We start from the raw sequence: 24,593 nt of genomic DNA, 5'->3' as shown, positions 1-24,593 counted from the left end.
GATGCAGATTTGACATAAGTTATATCCAATTCACTATTTTGTGGATTGGTTTGAAAATTAAAATTTTTTAATTTTATGCAATCCATGAACTAATTAAATAAAAATATAATATAAAAATAATTTTATTATCGATCAAATTCAAAATTAAATAAGATTTAAATAAATAAATTATTTAAATAAAACTATAATAATGCATTCAAAGTTTCAAAATATAACACACTGAAAAGAAAACAAAATTCATTTTTTTGGATCAATATATGAAAATTAATTAAAATTATGAAAATTAAATAAAATTAATTGTTTAGGAAGCTATATTTGTTTATTTAATTATTCAGTTACTTAATTATTTTTTGTTTTATATTATTATTGGATAAGATATAATATAATGTTAATGTAATTATATTTTAACTTATTTATTTGTAGTAAGTAGTAATGCCACATTTATAAGTTTTATTTTTATTAAATTAATTTTTTTTGCGGATTCGCAAATTTTTAAGAAAATTAACAGAAGTAAATTCATATCAAATTCATTGATTGCAGATTTTTAAATTTTCATTTAATCTACTAATCCACAAATTAAATTTTTATAGATCAAATTTTTGTGGATTGGACGAATTGAATATATTGAATTGAATTCTCAACACTGGTAGCTTGAGGTAAGATAGTTTGAGATTGGCTAATTAGGTTGGAGTCATCTGTGCACTTTCTTTGTACTTTTCGGGAAAATGATATTTTCTAATAAGTTGACTTGACTAAAATGGAAAAACAAAGGAAAGAAAAAACTTGAACCAAAAGCTACAGGAGATGTACGTATAAATAGGAACTGAAAACCAACAGTTGAACCTCCCCAGAGAAAGTAAAATGAATCCTCCTCTTATCACTTTCTTAGCCTTATTGCTATCGGTATTGACACCAAAGGCAACAACCGATGAAGCAACTTATCCAGGAAACAACCAAGTTAATGGCATTATATGAGCCATTTTGAACCATCGTTCACGTATTGGTAAAGAACAGAGAGTTGCTGTTGAAGATTTCAATGCCTCTTGTAATCAAAGCCTTGTTCTGCACATAAGAAACTCCTGTAGAGAACCGGTGCATGCAGCTCTTGCAGGTACGTAATATAATAATTAACAATTTCTGACCCGTTTATCTTTTTATTTTGATAGTGTATATATGTCAAGACTTATTTAAAATATTATTATTAACATGATATCAAAGTGTTACTTAAAAAAAAAAAAAACATGATATCAAAATCAAACTCTAAATTTCGAATTCCCATACGTTACCTATCATTTTTCTTTTGCTTACTTTTACGCTTTTGTCTTTGAGCTCCTGTATTAAGACGGTCCCCTAGTCTAGGACCCATGTGTGGGAGACCCCAAAGAATTCTCTTAGGTACTCTTTTAGTAAAAAAATTCAATATGTTCTAATTGTGTAAAGATGAACAAAATGATTTTTATAAAAAGTAGGATAGAAGTACTCTGAAATATGATGTACTGACGGAAATAGTTGGATTTTTTACAACTTCATACCAATCAACAAAATGAGTTGAATTTTAATGTTATCTTAGAGCATATTTAAAAGGCTCTTCAAGTAAGATTTTATTACTTATTTTGAGAGCTATATCAGTATTTAAGACTTCAAAAGACACTTTAATTAAAATTCTTCAAATAAAAAATGATTTTCTCTCTTCAAATTTGGAGAGTTGCTCTCCCTCTTCAATTTTTATTTTATGATTTTTCATTGGAGAAAGAGAGAATAAAGCTTTAATTGCTATTGACTTTTCCTTTAAAAAATAATTATTTGATTAAAATAATATTAATTTATTTCTATTTGAAGAGTTTTTTTGGAAAATAACATATTTTTTCACCCTTTTATTTACCACATAGGTAAGCAAATAGATATTTAAAGAGTAAAAATTTATAGAGGCTTTTGAAGATGCTCTTACTTTTTACCTCTTCAATTTATATTTTATTACTTTTTATTGGAGAGAGAGAGAAGTCTTTTAATTAACACTTATTTTTCCTTTGAAAAAATATTTATTTGATTAATAATATTAACTTATTTTTATTTGAAGAGCCTTTTAGAAAATAACATATTTTTGTACTCTTCTTTTTGTCACATAAGTAAGTAAATAGATATTTAAAGAGTAAAATTAATAGTCTTCGGAGATGCTCTTATATTTATTATATTTATTTTATTTCTTTATTATTTATATGTTATATGTTATATGTTATATGTTATATGTTATATTTTTATTTATTTTGGAGATGCTTTTATATTATATTTATTATTATTAAAAGTAAAATGCTATTGTTAAATCTTTACCTATCAACTTAAGTTTTTTAGTCCAATCGTTACCTAACAATGTAGATATAAATAATAAAGAAATATCGGTCTCTCCTTCAAAGCAATTATGAGAATACTATAAAGTAATTAGAGCTGTAGAAAAAATATAAGAATATTGTAGTTATGTTTAATTTAAATTTTTGACTTCTTGCTTTCCCTATAAGAGGCCAATCAAATGTGTTGTCCTTCAAAAATATTGTAGTTGTGCTTAATTTTTTCCCACTCCTAGATTTCATTAATTTAAAATCTTTATGTATTTTAATTAGTAATATCTTGTAGAAAAATTATAAGAATATTGTAGTTGTGTTTAATATCTTGAAGCTATTCTATTCACTTCCCATGGAAATAAAACAGAAAAAGACGGTATAATTTAATAGGCCTTTGATTGGGCAAAATGCTTGTTATTGTTTCTTGTCTTAATCCTGTCGGGGTTTTACGCCCCGGACCATAAGGGCTCAGACAAATTAGGTAGAAACTTGGGGCCACACCAAAAATTAAGACCCCAATTTAAGATTCGTTAATTTGTTTGAATAAAAATTTATACTTAAAGCATAATGTCATGAATAATTTTTATTTTCTTTCTCAATATATGATGAAGGGATGTGCATCTTAAAGGCCGAAAAAAATTCTTGCTAGTTAATATATCTTAAAGGGTCCAGCTACAATACAATTGTAGTTTCATACACAATTTTTTGTCTTTTTTTTATTCAACCATTGGATTCAACGTAAGAGTTGCAAAAACTATTCCAACGCACTTACTTAGTTATTAACGATGCAGTCCCTTCTGTTTACTAAAAAAGTAAGGAAAGATTAAATTTCAAAAATTTGACACAATAGTCCAATAAAATATTTTATTATATGAGTCAAAGGTAATTTAATAAATGAACATATTTATCTATTAAAAATATAGATGGATTATTTTAATTTGCTAAAATACTCTCCACTTCCATTTACTTAAAATACCAATTGGATTATAATAATATTATCTTGTTTTTAGTGTAATACAATATTGGATAAGGTTTTATAAAAATTTTGAAAATATCAAAATGAAAATAAATAAATATTAAGTAAATGCTTGGATAGTCATTTAAATTTCATTATGGAGTTTATAAATAATATTTTCAAAATAATAAATTTCTATATGTAAATTTAAAATTATGTAAAATTATTTATACCTTATTACACGTATGAAGCTGATTAATTATTTATTTAATGTGAAAACAAATGCATTGTATAATATTTATTCTATTACTTAAATTTAAAATTATAAAGAATGAAACTTAAATTTAAAATTGTAAAGAATGAATAATAACTTAAATTAATAGATTATGGGAGGATACCTTTCAAAAAATAAAATTAACCAACTTTTTAGGCTTCTAACGTAACATTTTTATTTTTTGTTGTTAACATAAGACAAAAATTTAGTCTAAAAAACTCATTGTAGGGTCTCCTTAGGGTAAAAAAAAATCATTATCACATGATAATTTGGTAGCCTAAGTTGTATTATTTTTAGTTTACTTATTCATGCCAAACACCTTATTAAGATTAAATTTTAGTAAAGTAAACCCATCTCACCATTTTTAATCGCATTCAGTAGATCTTGTTATAGAAAGTAAACTAATTGATTAGATCTTGTTATAGAAAGTAATATATAACTCTTTCTTTATTACAATGGTAAAGAAAAAATATAAACACAGTATATTTTTTTTGAGAAAATGCAAGTATTATGTTTTTTAGGTTTTGTGTTTAAGAAATTAATCTAATTTATGTAGTTAGAAGACTCTTATTTTTTTATGTTTTAGAAGAATTATATTTTTGATAATAAATAAATTAAGATTTAAAGTAGAAAAAATTAATTTGAGAAGGAGATAGAGAGAATAATTTTTTTAGAATTTGAAAATTATTATATTTTAATTGGGGCTTATTACATAAAATTATTAAAACATATGGTTTTTATTATTTATAGAAAACAATAGGGATTGCTAAAGAAAACACTAAATAATTTTTTAAAAAATTTGAAATTATTATATTTTAATTGGGGCTTATTGCATAAAATTTTAAAACTTATAATTTTTATTATTTACAGAAAACAATAGGGACTGTTAAAAAAATTACCAAATTTGGGGGTTTGATCCAACGGTTGCAAAGTAGTTTTGTCCTATCTTAAAAGGCCTATTAAAATTCAAAAGCTAATATTTATTCATTTCTTGTTTTGAAATTTAAAAGTCAATTTTTTTTTATAATTTTAATAACTCCTTCTAATGACATCTCCTATGCGTAATTTATTTTTTCTTCAAAATAATTAAGTAAAGTAAAAATCTAATCAAATTTATATTCGGTACTAATCATTTGTATGCTTATCTTTTAAAAAATTGTATTCATGCATAAATTTTATAGTAGTGTATTACTAATATTTATTTACATATATATTTTCATATGATAACTACTAAAAATACCTTTATAGATAGTCATAATAATGAGAATAATACTAAATGCTTGTTTAGTCTCATCACCCATCAATTTTAATTTAATTTTTTAGTCCTATAAAGTTGAAGATGCAATTTTTTAAATCAATGAAAATTAGTTAAAAGTTTTACACCAACAATATAATAAATTATAATTAAAATTTTTATTTGAAACTTTTGCCCAAGGCACAAATTTTTTTTGAACCAGTCCAATCTCAGGTGATTTTTAAATAACTTTATTTGGTTGGCTACCTAAGTTTAAATCTCAAAGTAGAGAGTTGAAAATTAATTTAGACTTGTTCACCATCTATCTATTTTAATAAGAGTGAGACTATCAACACCCATATAATTTTCTTTTCAAACCCCTTTTCTTGGAAAACCTATTTTAATTCTCAAAATGTCATTTTCTAAATTTTTTGGTTCCCTTTTTATTCAGAAAAAGAATTTGGTTTCTTCCACAAAAATCTAACTATGGGCACCCTTGCAATTTTCTTTTCAAACCCCTTTTTCTTGGAAAACCAACTTTAATTTCCAAAATATCCTTTTTTTGAGTTTCTTTTTTATTAAATAAAGTCAATTTCTTCAACAAAACTACAATTACGGAAAATTCTTTTTCAAATTTTGAATGATTAAATCAATATTTAACTCCCAAAATCAAAAATCATATTTATGTATGAATTGAGTAGAATAACAAGTGGATTCAAATAGCTATTATATAATTTAAAAATAATAATTGAATGCAAAGTGTTTGTGAAAACAAAAAAAAATGTAAAAGGCTTTGGTGCAGTTGTTTGGGTCTAAGATTTATTTTATCGTTTAATGCAACTATAAATGAAAAGGGTTTTATAATGATTATAGAAGGGTGCCAATAATAAAACTCTTTTAATAAAGGTTAAGAGAAAAATATATTAGCTTTATGTTCTCACTAAAAAGTTATCATCTTAGATTTAGTCTCTATATTTGGATTAAAAGTCCATTTAGTTCCTATATTTTGAAAAATATCTCAAAGTATCTCTTCTATTAAGTATGTTACAACTTTACCTTTACATTTTCTTTACTTTTATAATAATACCGTTGCGACAATCTTGAAGACATTAATGAAAAGAGAAAATGTTAATTTACCAAATTAACTTTAAAAGTAAAATAATAATGAAATGTTAATGAAAAGAGAAAATGTTAATTTACCAAATTAACTTTAAAAGTAAAATAATAACTAAAAAATTACATTAATTTTCATTTTATTATTAGGTTAATTTCAATAAATTACCATTTTTGACCATACATATTCAACAGAATGAAGTCAGGGGAATTATTCAAAATATAGGGATTAAACGAGCATTCAACCCAAAATAGAGGAAATAAATGAGCATTTACTTTTATAGATGCTAGTAATTATTCATTCCATTATTTATTACCTACGGATCACTACTTTAGCAATTTTTTTAGCTATGATTTTATGCACCCTAGTAACTTAATCGAGTGTATTTCAAGTAATTTTATTTTACTAACCACCCAAGTTTGAAAATCCTACAAAAAGTAAAGGACTGAAAAAAGGATTTGAGTTTTTTCTCCCCCTCCATATCTTATGAAAACTATTTTTTTTTATAAATACCAATGATGATAGTAGTAGTAGTAATAATAAGGCAGAAGAAAGTGAAGCATCGTAAAATCACATTTGCGTAGTACATTTAGTCTTTATAAAAAATATTCAAAATATCAATGTTCTAATTATTCTTAAGTGAGGGCACCTTTATTTTTTAAAATATTGGTTTAAGGTTTCATATGGTGTCAAATTAATGCTTTTATACCATTATAAACTATTGAAGAATCATTTTACAATGGTCTAAAAGTATTTGACACCATTGTGAAATTCCAAATCCATATTTTAGAAGATTTAAGCTCCCGCAATAGAGAAGAACTCATCAATGTTCTATTTTTGTTTTCATTGAAAATCTTGTTACTTTATTATTCTACACTTTTCACCTTTTGCATCTCAGATTTGTTTGAATATAAATTATAGTAGACGAAAATATTATTTTACCATTGAAAAACTAGATAGTAATTGCATGGATTTCTTGAGTAATTTTAAATATATGGGCACTATTTTGATAATTGGCCAACCTGAACACTAATTTGAGTATAAATATCCAAAAGTATTTGTTGACATTTTGTTTACTTCTATTTAATTATTCTTGTAATTTATAAAACACACGCGCGCACATACACACATGTAACCAATTAACCAATTAAATCAGTTGGAGTGGAGGTATTCAATATGTTGTACGTAAAATCCCAGACACTGAAACTATGGTGGTAAAATATTTGTTTAAAAATTTAAAGTTACGCAAAGAGGCATAAAATTCAATTATAATACAGATTGATATGCATTTTAAATTATAAATTACAGCCATGGATCTTATGGATTCGCAAAAAGTTGAAGCAATTTTAGGGCCACAGACATCGGAAGAGACATCATCAGTTGCTGAAATTGCAAGCAAGAAACAGATTCCAGTTCTTTCTTTTGCCGATGCAACGCCGAATTGGGCAACAGAGAGGTGGCCATTTCTGCTTCAAGCTTCACAAAACCAATTGGCACAAATGAAAGCCATAGCTGCAATTGTGCAATCCTGGGAATGGCATCAGGTCACTGTAATCTATGAAGACATAGATTCTTCAGCTACTGGAATCTTACCTCATCTCTCCGATGCCTTAAGAGAAGCAGGAGCTGAAATCATCCACGTTCTTGCGCTCCCACATTTTCCTTCTTCAAGATTATCTGAAGAGCTAGAGAAGCTTAAAGGTGGACAATGTAGAGTATTTGTGGTTCATTTGTCTTTAGAATTGGCTGTGCATTTATTTGAGAAGGCGAACAAGATGAAGATGATGGAAAAGGATTATATATGGATCACTACAGATGCCTTTACAAGTCTTGTGCATTCCATCAATACCTCATCCATCTCTTCAATGCAAGGAATTTTAGGTGTCAGAAGTCACTTTCCTGAAGACAAGCCCAAGTTTCAGGATTTCTGTAAAAGATTCCGCAAAAGATTTGGTGCGGAATATCCTGAAGAGGATAATAACCATGAGCCAGGTGCTTTGGCAGTTCAAACCTATGATGCTGTGTGGTCTGTAGCTTTAGCAATGAAGCAAAAAAGCGAGAAGCTAAACCAAAAGTTGCTACGAAGAATTTTACTAAGTGATTTTGATGGTTTAACAGGAAAGGTCGAATTCATGAATCAAAAGGTAGCTCCAGCACACACATATCAAATCATCAACTTGATGGGAAAGAGTTACAGAGAATTAGGGTTTTGGACATATGGACTTGGTTTCTCGGATACTATCATTGATCCTAAATACAATTACTCTTCAATGAAAGATTTGGGGCAAGTTTTTTGGCCTGGGGCACCTTGGTATACCCCAAAAGGCTGGACTCTCCCAGCAAAAGATCAACCATTGAGAATTGGCGTGCCTATTGGTTCTGAGTTCCAACAGTATGTGAACGTTGAATATGATGAGCTTAGAAATTTCACTTACTTTGGAGGATTTTCAATTGAGCTCTTCAAAGCTTTGGTGGAGAAATTGCCATTCTACTTGCCGTACAATTTCATTCCCTTCAATGGCTCATACGATGATTTAGTGAAACAACTTTACCTAAATGTACCATATATATATATATATATATATATAATTATGTGACTAGTATATAGGAACTTGTAATTGTTTTATGTATTTTTGGTTGCATGCAGAACTTTGCTGGGGTAGTTGGTGATGTAGCAATAGTGGCCAGGCGATGTCAGTATGCTGACTTCACTCACCCATACACAGAATCAGGATTGGTGATGATATTCCCTGTCCAAAAATCAGGCAACAAAACTTTGTTATTCCTGAAACCTTTCACAAGGGCCGTGTGGATTCTTGTAGCTGTTATTAGCATCTACAATGGCTTTGTAGTTTGGCTAATAGAGAGGAATCACTGGCCTGAGCTCACAGGCTCTGCATTGCACCAAACGGGAACCTTTTTCTGGTTATCCTTCAACTTACACGGTACCATCAATTTCTTGCCAAAATGTTTATTAAGAGCACATATTAATACAAAGTGCTATTTTTTTCTTTTTTTAGCCCTAGGGGTTTGATCAAGTGATTTTTAATTTTTTTTAGATAAATTTATTCCGTTTAAATAGAAAATTAAGTTATTTAGTGGCCACTTGAGTTTGAAAATTAGCAAAGACTAAAAAAATTAATTTTGACTTATTATAACCCTCCTTTTTATAAAAACAAAATACTAATTTTTTTTTTTTAGATATGCAAGGAAATGTAGTAGTGCACAAGACTAAACTATTATCCTTAGCCAATTTGAGATATTTTCCCAATCCGCAAACACATCAAGAAAGCTCTTATTTTGTGAATAATTAAGAACACTTATATGATGAGGTTGCTAACAGAATTTCTTTTGTTTGAGTGAAGGAGAAAAGCTACATAGCAATTTATCACGAATGACAACGCTGGTATGGTTGTTTGTGGCACTAGTGATTAGCCAGACTTACACGGCGAATCTTACCAGCATGCTGACGGCCCGGGGGCTTGAACCTACAGTGAATAACATTGAGACACTGCAGAGTAGCAATGCAATAATTGGCTACTCTAGTATATCATTTGTAGCAAGATATTTGGAGGATGTCTTGGAGATTATGCCAGTGACCTTAAAAGTAGAAAAACTGGAGCCGTATTTCTTGAAGTTGCTGAGGCCAAAATTTTTCTTGCAAAATACTGCAAAGGCTTCACCGTAGCTGGGCCAACTTACAAAGTCGGAGGACTCGGATTTGTAATTCTTCGTCTCACTTCTTTTACTTTTCATTTGATCAATAACAATGATCTTCGGAGAAAATTATCAAACTCGGGTTGTTTGTCCAAATTAGTCATTTTTCCCTACCTCACTAAATATCTACTCATTGATCAATTAAAAAGGAAAAAGTAGTTATACGTCTGATTCTGGGGATAAAATAATAAGGAAAAAATAATTAAAAGTTAATAACCGAGTATTTTTAACGGAGGGGATTTGGAGAGCTTTCGAACACAGAGACTGAAAATGATTAATTTACTTAAACAACAGGGGTTCTTGATCATTTTTCCAGATCTTTACAAAAGGTACAGAATTGGGGTAGTAGATTTAATGTGTGTATTCTGGTGCAGGCTTTTCCAAAAGGATCTCCTCTGCTTCCAAGCGTAATAGAGGCACTGTTAAAGGTATCTGAAAGTGGCAAGCTGAGAGAACTAGAGACCAGCATGATCGCATCTGAAAAATGCATGGAAGTTAACTTGCATGATGATGATGATATTTCAAGCCTTAGCCCCAGCGGATTCTGGGTACTTTTTGTATTATCAGGAGGAATTTCAACGATTGCTCTCGTGATATTTCTATGGCGCTGCAACTGGAAAATAAATGAAAATTTGCTTGTAAATAAAAAAATCAGATGCTGATGTTGGCTTTGTTAAAACACTGGGAGAATCATATTAAGCAGCAGTTCAATAGAAGAGTCGGTCAGGAAGAGAGTAGCGGGATCTCTTCCGATACACACGAAGCTAGATTTGTCTTAAGTTTAAACATTGAAACCGTGGCATAAAGTATGTTCCTGACAGGATGTTTAAATAGAAATTAGGACGAAAAGTTAGCTTAGAATTGTGTAGATTTATAAGATGTATGTTGAGAATCAAATAAAACGGCATTGAATGAAGCTTTCAAAGACAAAATCTGTACTTGTTAAAGGAGTAATCTGCACTTGTCAAAGACAAGATCCGCACCGAACGGATTGACATATTTCCTTCCGTATTCACATATGTAATCTTTGAAAAAATGTAGCCTTTGCATCTATAAATAACTCTCAATGTATAATGCTTTATTTAAGAAATGAAAACACGTTTCTTCATGGTATCAGAGCCATGAATACGCTCAAGTTTCTTAAAGTTCCACTGCTCTGTTTGTAACAAAAACAGAGGAAACCAAATTCCTCCCACAACCATTTTTCCCACCATTTTCTTTCTTAAACCCATTCCTACCATTACAGACATTCATGACGATCAAGAAACAAGCCACCCATACGTAAAAAACTTGAGTTTACAAATTTATCAACAATCCCATCAATTTTCCAAGAGTGTGTTCCTCAAAAACCAAGAACATCATCAAATTTCTCAGTTTTCAGTGAGGAAACTGTAAACATTTCGCATTTAAACACATTTCCACGTGCTCACATGTGCCACCCGAAGCCACGGCCAGTCAACCACGCGCCTTTGTCATCATGCACGCACTCTCACGCGCTCTAGAGGTTGAAGAAGACGTCAACCGATATGTCGTTTTTATAAACCGACATGTCGTTTTTAAATTAGAGATAAAATGACGTGACGTTTAGTCTCCAGAAGTGCAGCAGGATTAAAACAACATGTCGTTTATATTCCACCATAACCGACATGTCGGTTTGTCAAGCAATGGCCAAGCGACTTGTAGTTTTGTTATCTAAAAAGATTGTTTTTTTTCTTCTTTCAATCTAGACGGAAAAAAAAACAAAAAAACAAAAAAAAACAAAAAAAAACAAAAAAATGGAGAAAACTCCAACTGAATCTAGTCTTGTTGTCATTCAATCTGTTCAATCTGATGGAGTATTTAATGCTAGAATTATCCTCACTGAGACAAACTATGATGTTTGGTCTCAAATAATGGAGATGCATCTTGCAGAAAGAGAAAAACTATCATGTATTCGTAGCAGCACAAAGCCATCTGAGGAATCTTCAAAAGAATATAAGAAATGGTATAGTGAGAACCAAAAAGTAAAAAGATGGTTACTCATATCCATGTCTCCGGAGATCATGAAGCGACATTTACGAATTCCTACAGCCTACGAAATCTGGGATGCGTTATCAAAAGCCTTCTATGATGGAAGCGATGAATTACAAGTTTTCACTCTAAACCAGAAGGCATTCTCTACCAAGCAAAATGGACAACCACTCTCTAAATTCTATGGAGAATTGATCGAAATATTTCGAGAATTTGATCACCGAGATAAAGTGGTCATGAAGGATCCAGAAGATGTTGTAATATACAGAAGGTATGTTGAAAGATTGAGAGTGCACATTTTTCTTACTGGGATAGATGAAGAATTTGACCAAGTTCATGGAGAAATTCTACGAAAAGATATTATCCCAGACTTAGAAGAATGCTATTCTCTGATCCGAACAGTAGATGTACGGCAAAGCAAACTAAACAAGAAGGTCGACTCAGAAACGTCTGCTATGATAGCACGATAGCAGGCTCAAAGGAAGTTTGTTGATAAGTCATCACTCAATTGCACTCATTGTAGAAAGAAGGGTCATACGAAAGAACAATGTTTTGAAATCATTGGATATCCTGACTGGTGGGATACTCGAAAGAAGAACACCAAGCATGGATCAAAAACTGCAGTAGCTGAATCCACATCCACTACAAATCTTAGAAAAGAATCTTCAGTGCAAATCACAACCTCTGTCAGTCCAGGTAAGGCCCTTAAAACTCTTACACCTGTTATTAATAGTACATGGATAATTGATTCTGGGGCAACTGATCATATGACTTTTGATTCTCGACAAGTTTCTCAATTGAAACCATCTTCACAAAAACATATTTCCACTGTAAATGGAACCACAACCTCAGTTATTGGGAAAAATCTTTACGACTCACAAATGAATTAAATTTAGACGCTGTATTAATTGTTCCATCTTTAGATTATAATCTTTTATCTGTGTCTCAATTAACCACTTACTTATCATGTGTTGTAATTTTTTTGGCCTGATCATTGTGTGTTTAAGGACATCCAAACGAAGTAAACGATTGGTTATGGTATTAGACGAGGCAACTTGTACTACTTGGAGATGTCATTAACAAACACTGGAAAGCTAAGCCCCGCACTAGTCGTAGATAGTTCCATAAAAAAAGGGAAATTAGAAATTTGGTTATGGCATAGACGTTTAGGGCATGTGTCATTTGGTTACTTAAAAAAATTATTTCCTAGTTTGTTTCTGAAATTTGATGTTTGTAACTTTAAATGTGATGTTTGTGAACTTTCAAAAAGTCATCGAACTACTTTTCCATTGTCCTTAAATAAAAATCTAGTTCCTTTCATGGTAGTACATTCTGATGTATGGGGGTCATCTAAAGTTTCTACAATTGGAGGTGCTCGTTGGTTTGTTACATTTATTGATGATTGTAGCAGAATGACATGAATTTTTCTGATGAAATCGAAAGACGAAGTAAACTCTTTATTTCAAAGATTTCATAAGATGGTGACAACTCAATTTCAGACACAAATTCGAGTTCTACATACTGATAATGGAGGCGAGTATATGAGCACAGCAATTCAACAGTTTCTGAAATCACAAGGATCTGTCCATTAAACCACTTGTGTGGGGACACCCCAACAAAATGGGGTTGCTGAACGAAAAAACAGACATTTACTAGAAGTTGTTCGAGCATCACTAATCCAAGCCCACATGCCATTATCTTATTGGGGAGAAGCACTGGCATCCGCAGCATACTTGATCAATCGAACACCTTCAAGCTCTTTTGGATTCCAGACTCCTTTCCAAGTTCTGAATGATGCAATTATGTCACCAAATGTGCCGAATCTGCCCCCACATGTGTTTGGCTGTGTTGCCATCAAGAAAAATATACATCACCATGGATGTCGTTTTTCATGAAGATATCATGTACTACTTGTCAGAGTCTGAATTTCAGGGGGAGTATAATGGAGAGGAAATTCATACTCTTACATATCTTCCACCTAAAGAAAGTCAATCTTCCATTGAGATAGTAAACCTTCAAGATACTGGAAAAGCAAATGGTGATGATTCTCAGGCTGAGATAAGTGAAAACACATTTGGGGAGCACAATAACTCAGACACAACTGCAACCGAGAATGAGTCACGTGAAGAAATACCTAACCAATCGTCTGCAGAGGATGTTCCTACCACAAGTCCAATCAGAAGAATTCTTCCCCAGCGTCAAAATAGAGGTATCCCTAAACCCACATATGAGCCTGACTTCTCTAATAGAGTCAAATACTTTATGAGTCATTTTGTGTCTAACCATCGCTTATCAGAATCAAATCAGTCATTTGTGAATCAATTATCTGTTGTATCTATTCCTAACAGTGTGCAGGAAACTTTAAAAGACCCAAAGTGGAAAGCGGCTATGAATGATGAAATGAGATCTCTTCAGAAAAATCAAACATGGGAACTAGTTGATCTTCCACCAGGAAAGAAAACAATGGGTTGTCGATGGATCTATACTATAAAGTACAAAGCAGATGGCTCAATTGAATGATACAAAGCAAGAATCGTAGCTAAGGGTTACACCCAAACCTACGGGATTGATTATACTGATACGTTTGCACCGGTAGCAAAAATTAATACTATTTGTATCTTATTATCATTAGCAGTCAACTTGGATTGGCCAGTGCAACAGTTCGATGTAAAGAATGCTTTCCTTAATGGAAACTTGTCTGAAGAAATTTATATGGATCTGCCACCAGGATGCAGTGGACCAGAACGACTCAATCAGAAAGTATGCAAATTGAAGAAATCATTGTATGGGTTGAAGCAATCCCCAAGAGCATGGTTCGGGAAATTCACAAATGCTATAGTTCGTTTTGGGTATAACCAAAGCAATTCAGATCATACCTTATTCATTAAAAAACAACAAGGTAAAATCACTGCCCTTATTGTCTATGTGGATGATATGGTAGTTACAGGCAACGACGAGGAAGAAACAAAGGCTCTTCAGAAGTACTTGTCAAGAGAGTTTGAGATGAAGGATTTAGGTGCCTTAAAATACTTTCTTGGAATTGAGGTTTCTCGATCTAATGGAGGAATCTTTCTATCTTAAAGGAAATATGCCTTAGATCTATTGCACGAAATGGGAATGACAATTTGTCAGCCTATTGACACCCCAATAGAAGAAGGACTGAAGTTTTGTATTACTTCAAACCAAGTTCCAGTAAACAAAGGAAAATATCAAAGGCTTATTAGAAGATTGATGTACTTGTCCCACACAAGGCCAGATCTTGCTTATGCATTGAGTGTTGTAAGTCAGTTTATGCATAATCCCGGAGAACAACACATGAAAGCAGTAATGTGGATCCTGAGGTACCTGAAGACAAATCCAAGAAAAGGAATCCTATTTTCCAAAAATGAAGATTACAGCAACATAGAAGTTTATACTGATGCAGATTGGGCCGGGTCAGTTAGTGATAGACGCTCTACTTCAGGATAATTTACCTTTGTGGGAGGTAACCTTGTCACATGGAGAAGCAAGAAACAACATGTCGTTGCTCATTCGAGCGCTAAAGCAGAATATCGAGGCATGGCCCTTGGGATCTGTGAAGGGCTATGGATAAGTTTTAGCTTAAACGATTTGGGCTATCCATCACAACAACCAATACAACTATACTGTGACAACAAAGCTGCACGAGATATTGCTCACAACCCAGTTCAACACGATCGAACAAAACATGTGGAGGTAGATAGATTTTTCATCAAGGAGAAATTAGATGAAAAAATCTTAGAACTGCCGAAAATTTGATCAAAAGATCAACTTGCAGATATTTTAATGAAGGCCATTTCAAGCAGGGCATTTACAAAATTCCTAGACAAATTGGGTATGCAAGACATCTATGCACCAGCTTGAGGGGGAGTGTTGAGAATAAAATAAAATGGCATTTAATGAAGCTTTCAAAGACAGAATCTGCACTTGTCAAAGGCATAATCTGCACTTGTCAAAGACAAGATCCGCGCCGAACGGATTGACACATTTCCTTCCGTATTCACATATGTAATCTTTGAAAAAAATGTAGCCTTTGCATCTATAAATAACTCTCAATGTATAATGCTTTATTTAAGAAATGAAAACACGTTTCTTCAATGTAGACAGGTAATTTTTTGCTACTGGGACAACCACATGTGACCTTAACTTTAAAGTACTTCTAAAGATATTTTAAAAAACAGGACACAATGCTCAAAATAATTATAAAATAGTTGTTTCTTTGTTATTTTTGTAACTTTGAAGTTAAGGAGTCATAATCCTAAGGCTCTATACGGCTATACCCATTAGAAATGACAAATGGGCCGGCTTTCGGCCGATTTGTTTACATCATATATTTTTCATTTCTTATGTAAACATAATTCATATATTAAGGAAAACCTTAGGTGCAACTGTGGTACCGTGCTACAGTTACATCCAGTCGTTGGATGCCAGTGGATCCCACCAATCTAAGTACATCCAACGGCTGGATGCAACTGTGGCACGGTACCACGGCTGGATGCAACTGTGGACCGTAGCCTGATCCCATATATTAATGTCAATTAAACTCAAAAAATAAAATAATTAATAATTATTTTATAGAATTTTTGGTAGGAAAGTGAATTGATCAATTGATGAACTATGAGCAACTCTGCCTCATTTATCGACCTAATTGACAGTGGACTTTGCTCTTAGATGACTATGATATTTCAAAACCCTAGCTACGTTAATGTTTATTAAAGTAGTTCTAGATATTTCAAGATTTCATCCTAATGACATGTCATTCATATAATAAAAAAAATGATATATTATCATTCATCGAGTGGACTGTGAGATATTGTAATTAATTTACTTATTTGTAATGAAATTTAAGATAAAGTCTTCGGATATCCATCATTACATAAAACCATTTGCTTTTCTAAACAAAAGTTAGTGAATGCATGTATCTAAATGACATGTTTGTTTTCTTTTTTCAATATATGATTATAACTGTTAAGTAATTTTTTTTTAAAAAAAAGAATATTTTAACATATATAACCTCATAAATATTAACAATATTTATATGTATAGTTAAACACTGATAAGTTATAAATAAATTATTTGATTAGTAAAAAAATTTGATAATGAGCACCTTAACAGAGCATGAAAAATTAAAAATAGTTGTATAACTAAAACATGTATTTTTTGCCCTTAATATATCAAACTTACAATATTATTTTTAGTATATTATATGATTTTTTTTCTTGTTAAGTACATAAACTAACCAAATACATGGATTGTAACATCCCAAATTCACCCAAGAATCTCAAGAGGATTTTGGAATGGAATCTCATAACATTAACCTTATTACTATACCCAAATAAAGTCGATATTGTCCCTAGTCAAAGCATAGTCTCAAAAACAATAAATAATACAATAATCCTCCAAAACAAAATCCGCCTCTAAGGAATAACCAAAGTAGCTACAAATTATTCATCAAGAAACGCCAAAGTTTTCAGCTAATAAATTCTCTTCTCTAAACTCGAAGGCCCACATTTCTAAAATCAATTTGCAAAAATGTTGGAGATGAGGGGTGAGCCATCAATTCGGTAAGCAAACTCATGTATAAGATTACTAATAACAATAAAATACATAATAATCATTATGAAGTACCATAAATTAGAAACTTGTGATCATTTTATATCTAACATATACATATGACAAAACTCATAATCAGTTAAGTCATAGTGTAATAATCGTTTTCAATAAATAATCATTTAAGAAATTATTTATCAATAAACCTTTCATTTGTTCATTTTTTTTAATGTTACATAGTGCCACTTATACTCCTGGTATGTCATGCTCCTGGTGACCCCGCCAGTAGTTTAATAAGTCACTTGTACCCTTGGTGACCTAGCTAGTAGTTCAATATGTCATCTGTAATCCTGATGACCTGGCCAGTAATTCAATAAATCACTTGTAATCTCAGTGGCCCTGTGAATAATTCAATCAGAGTACTTTAGCCCATAATAATCATCAATAGGTGTGCACAACACAAATAGTTGTTTGGTTATACCAATAACGGTAACTAAGGACAATGGACCAAAACCTTTGTAACATATGCACTTTAATTTTTCTATTTGTGTATTATTAATTTTTTCTCTTTGACATTAATTTTAAAGTTGTCGGACTTATTACAAATTGTTATTGGCGAAGTTGATGCAACTCAATTATCTAACATTAATTATGGGTGTGGATGATTAAATTTTATTTGTTTAATGAATGGGCTGTGTTTGAATTTGTTTAAACTCGTCATGAAACGAATCAAGAAAACCCGAGCACAACCATTAGCCTAATTTGTATTATGCTTTAAAAAAAAATAAGAAGGAATCAATTCTATAAATTGAGAATGAGGGGGGACAGAGAGAAAGCTATCAAACTCGACCTGAAACTGACCTGATAACCCATGAACCTGACCTGCCGTTATCTTTATTTTCCAGTAACCTTACCGGCCAAGGGAGGTACCAATCAGAAGCATGAGAGTCGACGACTACATCCCCGCTATCATTGAGGGCAGTTTAGTAATTCGTCATTTCAGGGGTAATTTATGTTTTAGGAGTGTTTTAGCAATTTCTAGAGGTAGGGGTATTTCAGTAATTTCATAGAATCGAGAGTTGTATAACAGGGATAGATGATTGTTTTGAGTTTTATATGCATAACATTGATTGCATTTCACATTTACGGATAATAATTATGTCATTTCCTTGAATTAGAAGGACTTGCGAATGAGAATCAACCTGTAGACGTTGACGATACCTGAGTTTGAACATTGTCACTCTGAGTGGAATATACAAAATTTATTTTCATAGTTTATTATGATTTTATAGTATGATAAAGCATGATTGCAAAATAAATTTTTAATCACTACAAGAAAATTGATATTTATTACAAAAAATTTAGTCACTAAAAATAACAAATTAGTCATCTTATATTTTTGTAACTAAAAATATATCGTCACGCGTTAGTCGTAGAAAGACCGTCTTAAAAAGTTCTAGTGACCAAAATTATTTTCTTCATATTAAAGATATGTTTTTGTGACAAAAATCATTGTCATCAATGTCTTAAAATTAAGTTAAAATTGTCACAAATAGTATTAAAAATGGTCAAATTAGCGATTCAAAAATGCAATTAATGACACTTCAGATTTGTTAGAGTAGGTGATTTATAGTGACTATAATATTTGTCTCAAGAGTATGCAAATAAAGTCTCAATAATTATTAAAAAATGTAATTTTAGAGGTTTGAATATACAATTAGCAATGTTATTTTTCTATTGTTGAAGTTTACATATTGCGACGATACGTAATCGTCTCAAGTAGGTGTCATTTGTGACAATTTTTGCAAATATAATTGGTAATTAATTTAGTCTCAAATTTGTTATAAAGGCAATTTATATAGTCTCACATAAATTTTAATAACAATATGTAGTCATCGAAATCAAAATTTAATGACAAAGAAATCTAAAATGTGAAAAAAAAATCAATAGTCTAAAAATAAGATTACATTGTAGAAGAAAAATAAAAGTAACATTATACAAAAGGAGAAATATGTAAAGCACAATTGTTTCATGAATGCTTCAACTTCCTTAGATTTTATATTTTATTTCTTGATTTTTATTTTTTATACTCGCTTTGTTGAGTCAATATTGTAGTAGATGATGACTTTGAAGGTACCTGTCATTTTTAATCTTTACAAAATTAAAGATTTTTCCCAAAACAATTTCACCAATTTGATCATATGTCACTTCAAACTAACAATATAATCAAAAGATTACAAGCACATACTCAATCTTAATTCACTTGCAAAAATTTTGCATTCCAAACGCTTTAAATTAATCTATTAAATAGTTTGTGTCAAACTTGAACTAAGTTAAATTATTAAGCACTCAATGAATCAACATTTACAATAAATACAAAGCTGAAAGAAATAAGATATTGAGTAAAAAATAATAATAGTAATAATCATAAGATAGCTTACATATTTAGATTTCGTATGGAGACTACTTGAACCTTTTGCGCCCACTCTAATACATCTTCTGAAACAAAGTAATGTAGGACAGACTCCATTCTTTTTATTATTCCAGTACAAAAGAAGATAAATACATTAATTTTGATTAAACATACAACAACCACGTTAGAGGGGAAAAAAAAAAAACAAGGCTTGTTGACCTTTATTAGTTTATTTAATCACTTTACGTGCACTTCCTAGCAAATCCAACAACATTTTGAGTAAATTGGACCAACCCAAACTTCAACACCATCCTTCGAACCAATGTATCAAAGCTACCTAATATTTTATAGTTAAAATTTTGTAGCTTAAATATTCTATAACTCTAACTTTTGAATAACTTATTAACTCTTTTCATTACATTAATACTAGGTACAATTTTCTTTAAAAAAAAAAACAAAGATGATTAATTATATACCAAGATGAAGTGAACAATAATAGAAAGATCCCAATTTTCTAAAGTTCTTACAAAAGATTTTTTTTTTTTTTTTGGGGTGAGGGGATCTAATGTCATCACACCTAATTCCAAAATCCACTGGCCAAATTGAAAAGCAAATTCATCTTAATATCCCAATTTTGCAAAAGTTTCTCAAAACCTACTAAACTTCGCTTCTAATTTCCTTCATTTATTGGCATATTTTATGTTTTTCTTTTACTAGATTCTCTTAGGAATTTTATCAAACACTTGATAAGTATAAAAATATTCAAATAATAGCTCCAAAGTATTTCAATCCCTAACATATATATATATGATTTGAAGGAAAAACATAAAAGGAGAAACAAGACAAATCTGATGACAAAAATCAAAACTTTTACTCAATAAACAACACCCATATAAGAAAATTGAACAAAAAATGCAAGGAAAAGTTGAAGAATTACCGTGAGTAGAAGAAAAGACAATATGGGTAAAGACGGCTGTTTGTTAAACTATCCTGAAATAATCATTCACACACGCACAATTAGAAGGGGGGATAAAGTTGGGTAGTTTTTAACATGAAGTGGAGAGAGAGAGAGAGAATATTTAGGTTTTATTTAAGTTTTAGTTTTTTTTTTCTTTATATGCATATTTAACTTAACTATTATAACGTTCTTCTAAAAATAAAAAAAAAAAGCTATAATAAGGTTGTTATTATTGATTTGAAAAAAAAAGTCTATTATCATTTTTTATTAATCCAAGTTAATTATTTTAAGGCTATTATTTTATTTTTTATTAATCTAACATTGTTGACCAAAATGTGTCTGAAGCTAAACAATAATGTCTCTGAAAAAGAAAATATATTGATCATTATTCTCTTTTTATTTTGGTTAGTGATGTAAAGTTCGTCACAAAAAAATTAATTAGATACTAAATAATTTGTGTATGAAAAAATGGTCCTTAAGCAATTATAGCCATGTGGATAGAACTTTCCAAGACATGCATTTATCCACACAACCACACTACATGCTCTGATATCAATTGTCTTAAAAATAAGAGCTGAGCAATTATCAATATTATGGTGATTGTGACTTCTAGAGAAATATAAATACGATGATAAACAAATGCAAAGGAAAGATAACACAATAATTTACATGATTCGGCTTAAAACCTATGTCCATAGACAAAGATTGAAAGATAATTTTACCAACAAATGAGAGTTACAAAATTAGAAACTACTATCAAAACTCAATGACCCAATACACCGAAAGAAATGCTCTTTATACACTTTTGAGGAACTCACTTGCAAATGCTCTTAATATTCACAATTTAGGATGCCTGACTCTTTTAAAATGAAGCATTATTTATAGTGTATGAGTTACCTTAAGTTTCAACAATTGTTGGGAAATAGCTGTCATTTCAATGTGCAAATATTGACAAATCAGGCATTCATTGCAGACCATTAATAATAGCCAGAGACCAAGGAGAACTTGCAACCAAATTTTGCTTGCATGCATTGAAGACATGCATACTTTGTCACCAACTTGCATGTGCAATTTGTTGCTACCTTCAATTTTCAATGACATCACTGTATAGTATTTAACTACATGAAAAATTGTCAAACAATTATACTATTTCATCTTTACGCTTTACTAATTACCCTTATTCGAGTCAATAATTCAACATTCCATTCATATTTGATGATATCAAATCTTGGCTAATTCAGGTGAGATTGCTATCAATAATATGTTGGTATAATCCAAAAGCGTTTGTTGATAAAAATTGTATATAGTTAGTTTGGCTTATTTATGAATTCTTTGAATAGTGCTTAGTTGAATAATAATTTTTGGAGTTGCAATTTTCATTTATTTATGTTCTGTTGTTTTCGAGTGGTGGTTGAATTTGGATTTTGTGCTGAATAGGTTTTTACTACTAATATTTGTTGGACTTTGGTTATTAGTACAAGTAGTGATGGCAGTAGGGCGAGTTCGAGGCGGGGATCATAATCCTAAATCCAAACTCGATTTGGAAGCAATTCCTAAGCTCACCTTATACTTGAAAATTTTCAAATTGAGCGGGGATTAAGATATGGACCTCAATAGAAAATAATAATTTTTTAATACTAGAGACCCTCTTTTTTTCAAAATTTTTTTTTTGAATATACAGATTTAAAAAAAAATTAAATGATCAAATTTTAACAACTTGCAAATAAATAAACATAATAATTCCAAGCTTTCAATATAATTACAAATGATCAAATTTTACATGAAAATTAAAATAATGCTAAGCTTTTAACATAAACTTGTAGTTGCTTCTCAATAACCATCACCATTGATGCACATTCTAAGATTCTTTATAATCCTATAACAAGATTTTCAAAAATAAAAATATGTTTTAACAATTTCAACTTAAAAAATACTTGACAAATTAATATAAATTAAAACTATATACCTCCACAGCCTCTACATCTGTTTCAATGTCTTGTTTCTCAAAAAGAATCTTAGCATATGCTGGGTAGATAGTTGCCATAGTTAATTAAAGAAATACAAATGAAAACCAAAATCAAGTTAGCTGTTAGTTAAGTTAAATAAAGAAAAATATAAAAACAATTACAATTATTGCACATAGCCTTATCAATCCCATTAATTTCTTTCTTCTTAAAATGCTCCCACACAATTGACCTCAAACATCCTTTACGTCGCAACCCACCATGAGTAACACTAGTGGCTGAATCACCTTGATTTTAATTGCCATCATCATCCATTATGTGTGGTGTAGGCAAAGAACTCGACATATTGAATGTTGAATCCAAAATCAATAATCTTATTCTTTACTAAATCTATAGAAAAATATGTAAATGAAAATATCCAATTTCGGTTCACGGGGGAAAACCAAATTGTAAATACATGTCATCTAAAATGATAAAGGAAAAGAAAGCATATCACCATATCACAAAGGAAAATGTTTTGAATATCCCAAGCACCTATACTTGTCCAAACAAACCACATTTTTTACCTTTTTTATAATGACTAAAAATATCAAGCCAATAAACCCAATCACGTTTATAATTTTGTCTGGATGAATTTTCAATTTTTAATAGAAAGGCAGCTCAACTACGCCAATTATTTGCTTTTGTCTTGGGAACCAAATAGGGAATTTCAATACAAAACTATAAAGTTCTATTTCATTTCACCATTCTCATATCAAAGTTGTTTCGGACATAATTAAAATATGAAAAAACAAAATTTTAAAATGAATATGATACTAGCTTTTGCATGAAGCAAAGAATTAAGAACTATCCAAAAACAAAAATGTTAAAGTTGATTCCACCACGAACTAATGATTATTATTGTATTAGGTTTAAAAACTAATACCAAGTTATTAGCATTCAGCATTACTGCAACAATATGGCTGATACTGCAACAATAAAGCTGTATGGGTGAAATTAATAAAAGAAGCAACAACAAACTTCAGCTACCAACAAATGAATATGAGGTACTTATAAATGAAATCTCACCTTTATTAGGCCCAAATCATGGTTGTCTGTGACTCAGATCATGGCTGCAGTCTTTGCTTCAGTGAACTCTCCATGGCTGCAGGCCCTGCTTCAGTGCCATGTAACCCAGAATGTAACTAGAAGGAGGTGAATGAAAACACAAAAAATGTCAAAATGACTCTAAATCAATGAAACCAGAAGCAATTTGAGATTCTTTTAAAAAAAGTAATTTGAAATAAATAAATAAATAAACACGCAAATTGAAAAAAATAGAAAAATAGAAAAAGTAAAAACCATCAGGGCAGTAGTAACCGACTGGAGCAGGAGTAACAGCGAACAATGGCGGCTAACAGACTGTAAATGATGATGAACGATGGTCGTTGATGGGCTGTCAGTGTTTTTAGTTTTGTTTGGAAAAATAAGGGTTGACTCAATTACGGGGAATCAAGTATTGAAAATTTAGAATATTACTTAATAGATAGATTTTTTTTTTAATTTTTTTTTTCAGATCAAGTTCGGGAACCCAACAAAGTCCCTAAACACAAACCCGAAAATTTTTTTGGGCTTAGGACCATTTCCAAAATTGATCTGAATTTATTTTTAGATTTTTTGGGACCCATACCCACCCCAAAATAATCGCGGGCCCGAGAATATTGCTGCCATCCTTAGATATAAGTGAGTTTTATTGCCCGGGAATACTTATATAAAGACATGTTGCAGAGAATTTGGAGTTGATATATAGTTTGAATATTTGAACAATTGAGGTTTGTTGTAGTTTGTATGGTTAATTAATGGATATTGTAATTTGAATATATATTAAATATCATGTATTTTTGTTATTTATTGGATTTTAATTATTATAAATATTTTAGACTTATAAATTTTATTTATTTATTATGTATTTAAAAATTCCTTAAGGAAGATCACGAGACTTTTACGTACGATGAGAGGGCCGTACAACATGTCAAATAGCTTAAAGAGAAGGTCAATAGTGAGAGATGTG

The 24,593-nt window shown here is 30.6% G+C and overlaps 1 long non-coding RNA gene and 1 pseudogene across 1 annotated transcript; one reads left to right on the top strand and one right to left on the bottom strand.

Annotated features, from left to right (window-relative positions):
- Nucleotides 1-861: 861 nt before the first annotated feature.
- Nucleotides 862-10,752, top strand: LOC102613843 (glutamate receptor 2.7-like; annotated as a pseudogene).
- Nucleotides 10,753-22,321: 11,569 nt separating this feature from the next.
- Nucleotides 22,322-24,287, bottom strand: LOC102612752 (uncharacterized). The gene is made up of 4 exons (XR_003063286.2): nucleotides 23,885-24,287; nucleotides 23,612-23,727; nucleotides 22,546-22,604; nucleotides 22,322-22,455 (listed from the first exon to the last, which is right to left on the bottom strand). It is a non-coding gene; the product is annotated as an uncharacterized LOC102612752 (long non-coding RNA).
- Between the last annotated feature and the right edge of the window lie 306 nt (nucleotides 24,288-24,593).

Source organism: Citrus sinensis, chromosome 1 (assembly GCF_022201045.2).
Source record: "Citrus sinensis cultivar Valencia sweet orange chromosome 1, DVS_A1.0, whole genome shotgun sequence".
In the NCBI taxonomy this organism is placed as follows: Eukaryota; Viridiplantae; Streptophyta; class Magnoliopsida; order Sapindales; family Rutaceae; genus Citrus; species Citrus sinensis.
This window is presented reverse-complemented; position numbering and strand designations above follow the sequence as displayed.